This window comes from Nelumbo nucifera, chromosome 1, assembly GCF_055504915.1.
Source record: "Nelumbo nucifera cultivar China Antique chromosome 1, China Antique-T2T, whole genome shotgun sequence".
In the NCBI taxonomy this organism is placed as follows: Eukaryota; Viridiplantae; Streptophyta; class Magnoliopsida; order Proteales; family Nelumbonaceae; genus Nelumbo; species Nelumbo nucifera.
Window position 1 is genome coordinate 189663076 of NC_142649.1, and position 12059 is coordinate 189675134.

The 12059-nt window shown below is 33.5% G+C and overlaps 1 pseudogene; it reads left to right on the top strand.

Annotated features, from left to right (window-relative positions):
• Positions 1 to 7076: 7076 nt before the first annotated feature.
• Positions 7077 to 9078, top strand: LOC148804278 (putative pentatricopeptide repeat-containing protein At3g11460, mitochondrial; annotated as a pseudogene).
• Positions 9079 to 12059: the final 2981 nt, after the last annotated feature.

Sequence of the window (12059 nt, forward strand, 5' to 3'; positions counted from 1 at the left end):
AATATATATAGTAGTGAAAAAGGTATTATATATTATAATATATAAAATATGATATATTATTAATAATGTATAATTAATATAATATAAAATATTTGCCTAGATCAGGCTTCGGCCTTGGGCTCAAGATCTATGCCTGATGGATGGGCTGGGATTGGGCTTAGGCCTGGTCATTTTCTATTTATAAAGAGGAGAAGCCTAGCCCAAGCCTACCCGTATACAGGTTTATCGGAAACTGACCAACCATTAATAAAAATCATCCAGCTTGAGTTGTATCAATTTGGTCAATCGACTCAAAAGATTTAAACTCAAAAATTAATTTTAAATTAAAAAATTACAACAATATTATTACTAAATAAATAAATCATTTAAATTTATAATATAACATATTTTGGATTAAGAAATAAGGGAATTTTCTCACTTCCCATATTAAAAATTATATTTAAAATATAAAATATTTATATCTATGGTTAGGTCGGTTCAATTTTGGTCGGTTTATAAATGGCCAAACCAACACTGACCTGACTTGGCCGGGTTGGGAAATTGTTGAACTAAAGCTGACCGGAAAATACTAGAAAATCGACCAAATCAAGTCAAGTTGGGTCGGGTTGGTCGGTTTCATCAGTTTGAAGAACCATCATAGCTAAAATTAATTATTATTTTTTTTGTATTGTAAAAAATTATTAAAAGTAGTATATAAAATATACATAATTGTTAATTATTTAAAAAAGTTAAAATATAAAACAATTGTATACTCTTATGTATTTATATTGTTTAGCTTCCGCTTAACAAAACTTGTGCATCGCATGGGTTTCCACTAGTTTTTTTATAAAGCATTTATATGTGCAGACATGCCTTTGTATTATATATATATATATATATATATATATATATATATATATATATATATATATACACACACACACACTTATGCTACTTTAAAAAGTGTGAATAGCCTCAAGAATATTTCTGGAATTTTGTGATGACAAAACTTACCCCTCTATATTTAAATTTATTGATAAAAAATGAGGGCAAATAGAGTAATTAGTTATTGATATTAAATGAGTTGAAAATAGTTAATTTTAAGATATTCAATGCATTCAATTATCTCTCATTAAATCCAACATTTAAGGTATTAATTTGCATTCACCTTCGTTGAATCATATATTTAATGCTTCTTTGTTTATTCTCATCATTAAATTCTATAATTAAATACATACATAATAAATTAACAATTCCAATAACATAAAAACTTATACTTTTAAGATCTACTTGGAAAAAATAGTGTTTTCATCTAGGTGGTGGTAAGAAATTAAACCATTTGGGTCAAATGGGCCAATCCATGTTGCCATAATTAAATAATAAAATTTAAAAATATATAAAATGAAAAAATGTAGAAATTAAAAAAAATGGGAACATTTTTAAAATCACGAATTTGACATATTAAACAATAATAAGTATGATAAACAATTTTTAAAAACCGACTTGGAGGCCAACCCGTTTTTGCCTTTGGGTCACAGGTCACCAGTTTGGCTATCAAGGTCAAACGAGTCAAACTACTCTGTGTCAACACTGTGTGTGTGTAAAAATACATATTTTATCAAAAAATAATATAATTATGTTTTACATATATCATAGTTATGTTTTACATATATTTTATAATTATATTTTACATATGTTATATATAATATATGTATTATGTTACATTTATTTATGTTTTTTAATTCCATTTAAAATTTTTTATTTATAAAAAATATTAGAAATTGTAATTTGGTGCAAAAAAAGGTTTTTTTCACAAAAAATAGCAAGGCAAGGTGCATAATGCCCTTGTGACGTATAGATCTTGAAAAGTTATTCAAAGTAAAAAAAAAAAAGATAACCCCAATCACACGTCGGAGTGCAAAGTTATGGCTTCCAAAAGTTTGCACATAATTAAGTGCACAACCTGCAACTTGGTTACTAGGTCAAATAGGTCTATGGTTGAACCACCCAAGTTAGACGGTTTTTAACCAAAAGGGGGAGTTTCAACAGAACCAAACCTAAAATCAAGGTTGAGTGATAGTTTGAATGGTTCAATCGGGTTGGTCAACAACAAGTTGAAAACATTGATTATAAATAAAAAATGTTTTATTAATGATGGAAATGAAATGTAAAATTTAAAACCAATTGTAAGTAAAACTATTTTCCTATTAGCTCTCATTAAATCTTATATCTAAGGTATATTCTCTTATTAAATCCTATATTTAAGATATATTTTTCTCATCATTAAATTCTACTAATTAAATCCACAGCATTAATTTTAATAATATAAAAATAATATTTTGAAAAATAATTTGAAAACAAAACCATTTTCTTCCCTATTGGTGGTGGGTAAGCAACTCAACCATTTGGGGTCAAATCCATTAATAAATAATGCAATAATTAAATAATAAAAAATAAAAAAAATAAAAAGAATTGGGCATGTCATTAATATTGTATATTCATTATACTGAACAAAAATATGTATGAAATGTAAGAAGTAATTTTGTAAATGATGAAAATGGAATGCCAAAATTAAAACCAAGTTAGAAATGAAATGATGTCATAGTCAAATAATAAAATTTTTAAAAATAGAAAATACAAAGAATCAAAAAAATAAATATTATACATAAGATATAGTTTTATTAATAATGGAAGCGTAATACAAAATTTAATGTCAACCTAAAAATCAAAGATATTTTTTTGGGTCATGGGTTAGTGGTTTGGGTCAAATGGTTTAACCGATAATATAATAGTTAAATAGTAATTATTTAACAATAATAAAAAATATTTTTCATAATATATATTACAAAATCAAGGTTAAAAGTATCAATACACCCGAATATGGTGCAAGGGGTGTATCAATACTCCTTTGACCTATTTTTCATAAAAAATAGTCAAAGGACTAGGTCTTAAGCTCGTCTACCCCTTGAAGGCCAAATTCCTCAACCCTTCTTATTTAATGTATCAATGACCCACTTATACGTGATGAACTTTTGAACCTTATACATATATAATCGAGATAGGCTCACAAACTTATCCTGCAATATCGATTAGAATTGAACTCGAATTGAGCCTAATTGGACTATTGGATTAGAGCTTGATTCAATTGCATCTCTACTTGGAAGTGTAGAAAGGAACAAAGAAAAATATTGTGAATTAGGACAGATGTCCCATTGACCACTGCGACTGGGAAGCTTCCATCATGCATATTTTGTTTGGGTATACTGTGTACCTCTGTTTCCTTCAAATACAAGATTTTAATGGTAACATCCCTTTCTTACTGATCGACTACATGCTACAGCTCGTTGGAAGGGCTGAGCTAAGGATTCAGTTAAGCTAGTTCTGCTGCTTTTGAAGTGATCACAAAAGCAACTGAAGTGAACAGCCCTAGACAGCTGGGCTCTATAAATAGACAGTTCTGTAGGGCCATTATGCTTCAGCCCTCCCAAACGGGTACTGTAGGCATATGCTAGACTGACCCTCCCAAACGGGTAGGCTGTAGGCATCTGTTACGAACAAAGTGTGTAGAACAGGATTACATGTTGAGTCATGATTGGTTTACATAACTCCTAAGTGTCTTGTTTGTAGCGGATTTGGAGTCAATTCATAGATCACGGTGGTGGTGTTTCGTTGCTTTTGTTAAATCATCAATAATGTCTTGCATAATTTATCCTCAGTCATAACTCTTAGGCTGTGTTTGGTTTGAAGCTTGCTTTCCCTACTTTTTCCTTCAAACAAAATATAGTCTTAGTGTAAATTACTGAAACCTCCCCCTAAAATTTGATAATTGCAATCACTTTCCCTGAACTTTCTAGTATATTTGCAAATAGACAATTTTGGTATAATCTTCTAAAAATAAGCATTAAAATGTCTAAACTATCCATGCAATTACTTTTGACAAAAATGTTTATTTTCCAAAATTTTCCTTCAAATGAATCACTACCTCAAACCTTTTCAATATCTTTTTTGAAATTGATTTATTTTCTATCCAAATTTTCCCTTGATATCAATCACTTAGGCTCAGTTTGGAAGGAATACAAATACAAATATGTAGAGTGCAAAATCTTGTATTTTGTATTATTTTGTATGTATTTGTATTTGTACTCCATCCAAACTGAGCCTTAAAGGTAAAGTTGTTAGACAGTGTATGCCCTTAGCTCCAATCAGAATGATGTACATTATGACATTTAATGTAAATGAATAAAGTACATATTTGATTCATGTTATTATGGTGTGTTTCTGTGTAATACCCTTAAACTTGATACATATGAGACTCGTGTTAGTTTAGAAACTTCACAGCCATTGGATAGATCTAGGGAGATTTATCCTGCTAAGGCTGACACTGATGTGCCGCCAAATTGGTTGGGGTGGCTTGTCTCAGCTGCCAGGGTGAGACTTGAGGTACATGCAGTGTAGGTTTTCTTGAAACCTTGAACCGGACCAAAATTTCAGTATTGCCCTGGACCTTGGAGATAGATGGGCAAAACTGAAATGTTACACCTGACCCCTACACTCGATTATGGTACTGCACTAGGTATCGGATTGGGCTGTCTTTGATATGCCAATCAGTGAGATCCTTAGAGGAGGTCAAAACCTAGGTATGTTGGGATAGTCCAAGAATTCATTTGAGTGGGTGATCATAGTGACATGATCAATCCCTTTGTCAAACAAAGTGAATGATTGGGGATGCACTTTCTCTGATGGAAACCAAAATTGCCGGCAGTCGATTTCAACCGTTGAAATTTGTTTTGCAAAATATATTTATATAGAGATATACATATATATATATTATGGTTTCAAAATGTTTGCAAAAATGTTTTAATTCCCGGGATCCATGTGAGTAGAGAGTGCAACACTGTACCTTGCAGCTAAGGGAGAGGTCCTCTCTTGTCGGGCAGTGTTTGATCATTATGGGCTGAGAGGTTAAGTGTAAAACCATTGAGGGTAATACCTGATGAGCTAATCTTGCATCTGCTCACAGTCCTTGGGTTTTTATAAAGTCGCTTGACCTAAAGACCATTTAGTGTAAATGTTGGGCCCATTAAGAGCCCATGGTGATGGACTCAGGGGTTCATTGTCTCCTACAGTGAATTCGGTTAGGCCTTGTAACAAAGGCTGGGCTAAACCCATGTAGCTGATGTGTAGATCAATGTTTGGGTCCCATGCCTTACAAGGATAGCCAACCGGGTAGCAGATTAAGATGGCTAGTGAGAACATAGACTAAATGGGCCTGAAAGCCCAATTCGAACATGTTTAATAAGATTAATTAAAAGATGGCGCTTTTGGGATTTGGATCAGCATATAGGATAAGGGATTATCCCTATCCACTTAAAGAGTCCAGATCCAAATAAAGAATTGGATCAGGAAACTCTTAATTTGATTAAGAAGGTTGATCTTAATCTGCAAATAAGATAAGGGATTATCCTTATCTCTTAAAGAGAGTCCAGATCCAAATATAAGATTTGGATTAGGAAACTCCTAATAGGATTAGGAGAACCTCTCTTTAAGGCTATAAATAGGAGAGCAGGGCGAACCTACAGAGATACAACAAAAACAATAGAAATCACAGATAGTCTGCTGAATTAAGAGAGAAGACAATATACAGTTCGACTGCTTCTGTCTTCTGCTCTTGCCGCCCTACCCAGTTCGATCTCCACTAGTGGGAGTGATCAAGAACAATTCTTGATATTGCCTAAAGACAGTTTGAAGTCGTGCTCACCAGTCCTCCATTACATTCTTGTTGAAGAACCATCCTGTTGATTCTTCTTCACCTCACACCGTGTCATCTTCGGTGGAAGTAGTCTTTGGTCTTCTCCTTGGGCGTGAACACCTTCATTGGGGGTTTATTATTACTTCGTATCAGGTATATCCCTCTACTCCCTTTTGGTTTCAGATCTGGTCTGATTTGGTTTCAAGATTTATCATTGAAAATGCAGTTTTCTAAAATAGGGAATGCGATTCCCTCATAGGATACAGAGAGAAATTTTTGAAATTTCCCCCAACCTTCCTGTAGGGTTCGGCCATCCATATGATGGATCTCTCATCCCTTCAAAAGCTGCAACTTTAAATTCAGTTTTATTTTTGTTCACAAAGTTTGTATTGTTTTTTTAGAAACCAGTCTCAATAGTAATTTTATATGTATTTTGGACATTTTTGTAGCACTTGTTAAAGGATTCTAACGGAAGGGATCTATTTACAACTATATCTGAAAGTTTAGGGGAGGTGATTGCAATTACTAAACTTAAGGGGAGGTTTCAATAATGGTCAAAAACTTCAGGGGTGGTTTTAGCAATTTACCCTAACTCTTAAAGCAAGTAGGTCTTTAGGGGGCATTCGGCTCATGCAATTACTATTGAGGCTGGTTTCTATAGAAAAATCAATACAAATTTTATAAACAACAAAAAAAAAGAGAACTTAAAGTTGCATTTTACCTTTGAGTAATTGTATGAAGGGCAAATTTGGAATACAAATCAATTTCAGAAAAGAGATTGGAAGGGTTTGGGCTAACAATTCATATGAAGAGAAAATTAGGAAAATAAATATCTTGGTCAAAAGTAACTGTATGGGTATTTTGGACATTTTCATGCTTCTTTTTAGAGGATTCTAACAAAAGGGGGTATACTTATTACTATGTCCAAAAGTTTAGGGGAAGTGATCTCAATTACCAAAATTCAGGGGAGGTTCCAGCAATTCACCCAAAAAAAACAAAGAAAAGGTAAAGGTGTTTGGTTTCTCATACATAATAAGTTATATTCTTATATTGAATAGAAATATAACATAATATTAATATCATATCATATCATATAATGTATTATAAAATATTATAATAATTATGAACAATCAACTAACCATTAATAATCATTAATATATAGGTTATTGTTAATTTATTTAACGATTAATTAATTAAAAATTAAATAATTTTTATGAATAAATAATTATTAAAAATAATTGAATAATCAAGTATTTAATAAATATCTAAATGATAATTAAAAATTATCATCATCATCATCATCATCATCATCATCATCTTCATTATTATTATTATTATTATTATGAATATGGGTATAGACGTAAATGATAGAAAGGCAAATGGACTAGTCAATGGTAAACTTTGGAGAGTGATGGCACATCTGTAAAATCAGTTTTATTGCTTTTAGTTAGTAGCCAAATGCTCTTACTGCTAAAACTTTTAAGCATGAATTGCAGTTAGGGTTGGGTTCGAGGAGGGTTTTGTAAATTCTACACCCAACCTGCCTCCTTAGACTCCCAACCGGTACCTTCCCCAAAACCTGTAACAGGTTGGAATTTCAAAATCCAAATTCTCTTGTTGCACATGAAAATGCAAAACCCTCATTGCATTTAAGGGTGGGATGGGTCGGGTTGGTGGATAGGGTCTAGAACTCAAAGCTAATCTCCTATTATTTCATGTTAAATATAATTAATAAACAATTACAATAACATGAACAAATATCAAAATTTCTAATGATTTGATTAAAACACGTAGAAAACATATAAAATATCAATTATCATTTACCTAATATTCAAAAATATTATTAAATTACACACCTAATACATAAGTTCACATGCCTTCCAACAATATGTGGTACTGCACCCTATCCTTATCATACGAGTTGTAAAAAATTCCCAATAGGTACCATGTACTTTAGGCCGAGTGCCAATTTAGTACCCAAACTTTAAAATGCGACAATCTAGTACCTAAACTTTCAAAACGCGACAATCTAGTACCCATCGTTAATCAGTCATTAAATGGCATGTGAAAAGACAAAAATACCCTTAAAATATAATCTAATTTTCTTTATCAAACTATCCGCTAAAATCAAAACCAAAGGCTCTTGCAGTTGCAAGCAATGCGATTGCAAACAAGAAGTCTATTAAGCTTTGTCCGATTGATTGTTGCCGTTGTTATACCAAAAACAACAACCCGAGCTTCTTTCTCTTCTGCTTTATTGGAGTTGGATGGAAGTTATTAGGCGGGTGTGTTCTCCTACAACCGAACGATCAATAAATTGATCAAATGTGGCCATCTTGATTCAACTATTGAGATGTTTGAAGCAATGCCTGTCCGTGACATCGTCTCCTGTAACTTGGTAATAGCTGGTCATGCTCGCCATGGGTTTCCAGAGCTGGCCCTTGATCTCTTCAAAGAAATGGTTTCTCGAGGCATTAAAGAAAGCCTGTCCACATGTTCTTCAATTTTGGGTATTTGCGGTGATGCTGGGTCTACCGAGAAGGCCTTCAAGTTCATTGCAGAGTGGTTTTGCTTGGGTTCAACGCAAACTTGTTTGTTGGGTCTGCACTGATTGATCTGTATCCGCAAGCTTCATATCTTAACCCTGCTATGCAGTTGTTCGATGAATTGCCTGGTAGAAGTTTAGCAACGTGGAATTTGGTTCTTCGTGGTTCTATCAATTGGGTCGATCATATGAGGTGCTAGGATTCTACTTGAAGATGAAATCAGATGTTGGGGTTGATCCAAATGGTGTTACTTTCTGCTATTTGATATATGATTGTGCTCGACATAGAATGGGTAGAGAGGGCCTCAAGATGCTTGAGACCATGATCTAGGAGGGTCTAAAGCCAGAAGTTGTAACATTCTTGTTTGTGTTAATGGGTTGTAGTCACTCAGGTTTGGTGAGAGAAGGGCAATTAATATTTGAATAAATGGAAACAATCCATGTCGTCTACCCAGATAGGAGGCACTATTCATGCATGATTGATCTTCTGGGGCGAGCAGGCTTGTTAGAGGAAGCAGAAGTGTTGCTAAAATGCTCACCAGTTAAGGGCGATTCAGTAAGGTGGAGCTCCCTGTTGCGTAGTTGTATAGTACATCGAAATGAGAAGGTAGGAAGAAGAGCTGCAATAGCTTTGCTGGAGCTCGGCCCAGACAAACCTACGATGTTGTTGCAGGCATCGAGCTTCTATTATGAAATTGGTGATACAAAGATGTCCTTGAAAATTAGAGAATACAAGGAAACGAGTGAAACGAGAAAGGGGACATGTTACAACTTTATTGAGTCAATCAATCATGGCTACTCTTGACATCATGTGCAACCACTTACTCCCAGTATGTTCACATTATTTTACTGCAGGTATACTTATCAATTTGTACAGTCAATCACAGCCCAGAAATCATACTGATGGCGTACCGTATTGTCATACAATCTGCGTTTTAGCTCATTCAACCTCAAGCAAAATCCAGATGACCCACCAGAACTATTTCCCTTTGCTGACTCAGAAGTCGGCATTTATTGTGATGATAATGGAGTCGATGCCAGCAAATAAGATATCCATCCAAAATCTATAACAGGGAAGGGAAGAATTTGTTGAGTTGCAATATAGAGGTGGGAGTCTAATAGACAATGGCCACTGCACCAAAGGTCACCTTTTGTTCTTCGAGCCTTCATCATCTGTGTAGAAAGGCACCACCTTCTCTTGCATTGAGATCTCTGTCGACCACTTCCTTGACGTGCTTCCAATTCAGAACCTTAACGTCTGTCTCTGATGGTCATCGTTTCTTCATTCCATGCTAGCGGTTTACAGTTTGGGCGGAGGATAGCGAGCAACAAGCACAAGTAGACTCTTCAATTTTTGCCTGGACTGTTGAGAGCTTGAGATCTGTTTTATTTTCGTGAGAGAAGATAATGAACAATGTTTTTATTTTAAGGGTAATTTTGACATTTTAAAAAATATTAAATGGCACATGAGGTCATGTGATATAAATAATTGACAGCCCATCAACGGTAGGTACTAAATTGTCGCATTTCAAAAGTTTGGGTACTAAATTGGCACTCAGCCTAAAGTACAAGGTACCTATCGGGAATTTTCCCAATCCCAAAACCTATACCCATTCCAAAATCCGTTTTTCAGGCAAAAAATAAAACATGCCTCATTGAGGTGGGTAAGGGAGAATACCCCACTGGGTAGGGTAGAAATTACCATCCTTTAGGCCCTGTTTGGTTCGCGGGAATAGGGGTCTGGAATCAGAATCGGCTATTCCAATTCCAACTATTTGGTTGGGCAGAATTGGAATCCCATTCCCATTCCTACTAGAATATTCCCCCATTTGAGGGAATGGCCATTTCCTGCCCTTCCCTTGGGAATGAAATCCCATTCCTGCTGATTCTAATTCTCATTCCTGTCTGAACCAAACAGACTATGGGAATGGACCATTCCAATTCCAATTTCGGAGGATTACGTTTCCAATTCCAAATGCAAACCAAATGGGCCCTTAATTACAGTTTACAAATAAGAGGTTTTTTAAGAGAAAGTGAACACCTTTATAAAAAAAATTGAGAAAATGAACAACACCTAAATGACTAGAAACCTAATGTGAACTAAACTCCACCTTAAATCAATGTATTTTACTTAGGCCATGTTAGGGAGTGCTTAAAAATAAGTGCTTATTTGGGCTATTAAGCACTTATTGGTATTTGGGAAATAAACCCAAATAATTGCTTATTTTAAAAATAAGGGCTTATTTTTTAAGCCCAAATTCCAGCTTTTCTTTAAGTGCTTATATAGTAAGCACTTATTCAATTTTTTTCTTCCAAAATTGTCCCTAGTTGAATTTTAAAATACCACTTATAATATTATCCCTAGTTGAATTTTATAAAAGTACTTTTATGAAATCAGTTTTAAAGTACTTTTACGAAAGCACTTTTAAGAAAGTACTTTTATGAAAGCATATTTATGAAATTACTTTTATGAAAGCACTTTTATGAAATTATTTTTATGAAAGCACTTTTATGAAAGTGCTTTTATAAAAGCACTTTATAAAAGTACTTTCGTAAAAGTGCTTTCATAAAAGTACTTTCACAAAGTACTTTCATAAGGGTACTTTTATAAAAATGCTTTCATAAAAGTACTTTCATAAAAGTGTTTATAAAAATACTTTCATAAAAGTGTTTTTATAAAAGTAATTTAATAAAAGTGCTTTCAAATGGTATATTTTGAAATTTAAAAAAAAAAATGAAAGATAAAATAGTCACAAATGCTTATTTAAGTGATTATTAGAGAAAAAAGCTACCAAATGCCTGATATAAAATAAGTACTTATTTTAAAAGATAAACACTTAAAAAAATTAAATATCAAATGTAAATAAATGCTTATTCGAATAAGCAGTTATGGCCTTATTAAAACTATTTTATAGATGAAAAGTCAAAGATAATTTAACTTATCTAGCGATGGTAAATTGATTAATAGAAGAATAACGTTACCAAATGCTCATTAAAGTAGAGAGCTTCCTCCGTCACCCAATTATAGAATGGAAGAAAAGAGTGCGTTACGGTGGGACAGAAGATCTGATGACTATCTCAGAGGCGTGTGGAAGAAAAGAGTGCTTTTCAGAACTTTATTTTTATTTATTTTACAGTATATAACAACATGATTTTTTTTTTGAACGCAACGCATATGTTTCTGTTAACCTTATTTAATTAATTTAATTTATTAATTAATTGAGAATATAAAATAATATGCATCATTGATTGGGGTCAATCATATATATAAATTATGATGGCATGGTATACAAATGGTATTTGAATTTAATTTTTATGTCCGACATTTCATCTATATGGACAACCAAATTAAAACTTCCTTGATTCATCATATAGTAATATACTTTGGCTTCATGCAAAGACTTGGGGTTAGTAGAGAAAACAGAACTCTGCTGTTTGTGATAATGGATGGATAGATTTAGATAGTAAAATTTAATCTGGTGGCATGGATTCCGGCTGCAAGCTTATCCAATGCATCCATTCAAGATTGAAGTCCCAATAGCAGCTCATGTGCAACTGCCATGGCTGACTGGCTGTAGTAATTATAAACCCAAAGAGTCCAGCAAACCCACTTTACCCTTGAATATTGTTTTTTTATATCATTTGAAGTGACACAACAACGGGGGTAGTCTATCCCCCAATTCATAACCCCAATCGAGGTGTAGGTGGGATTCGATCCCAAGTCTCACCACAACCAACAAGAGATCTTACCAACCAACTGTAGTTGTTGGAACCTCCCCTTAAGTT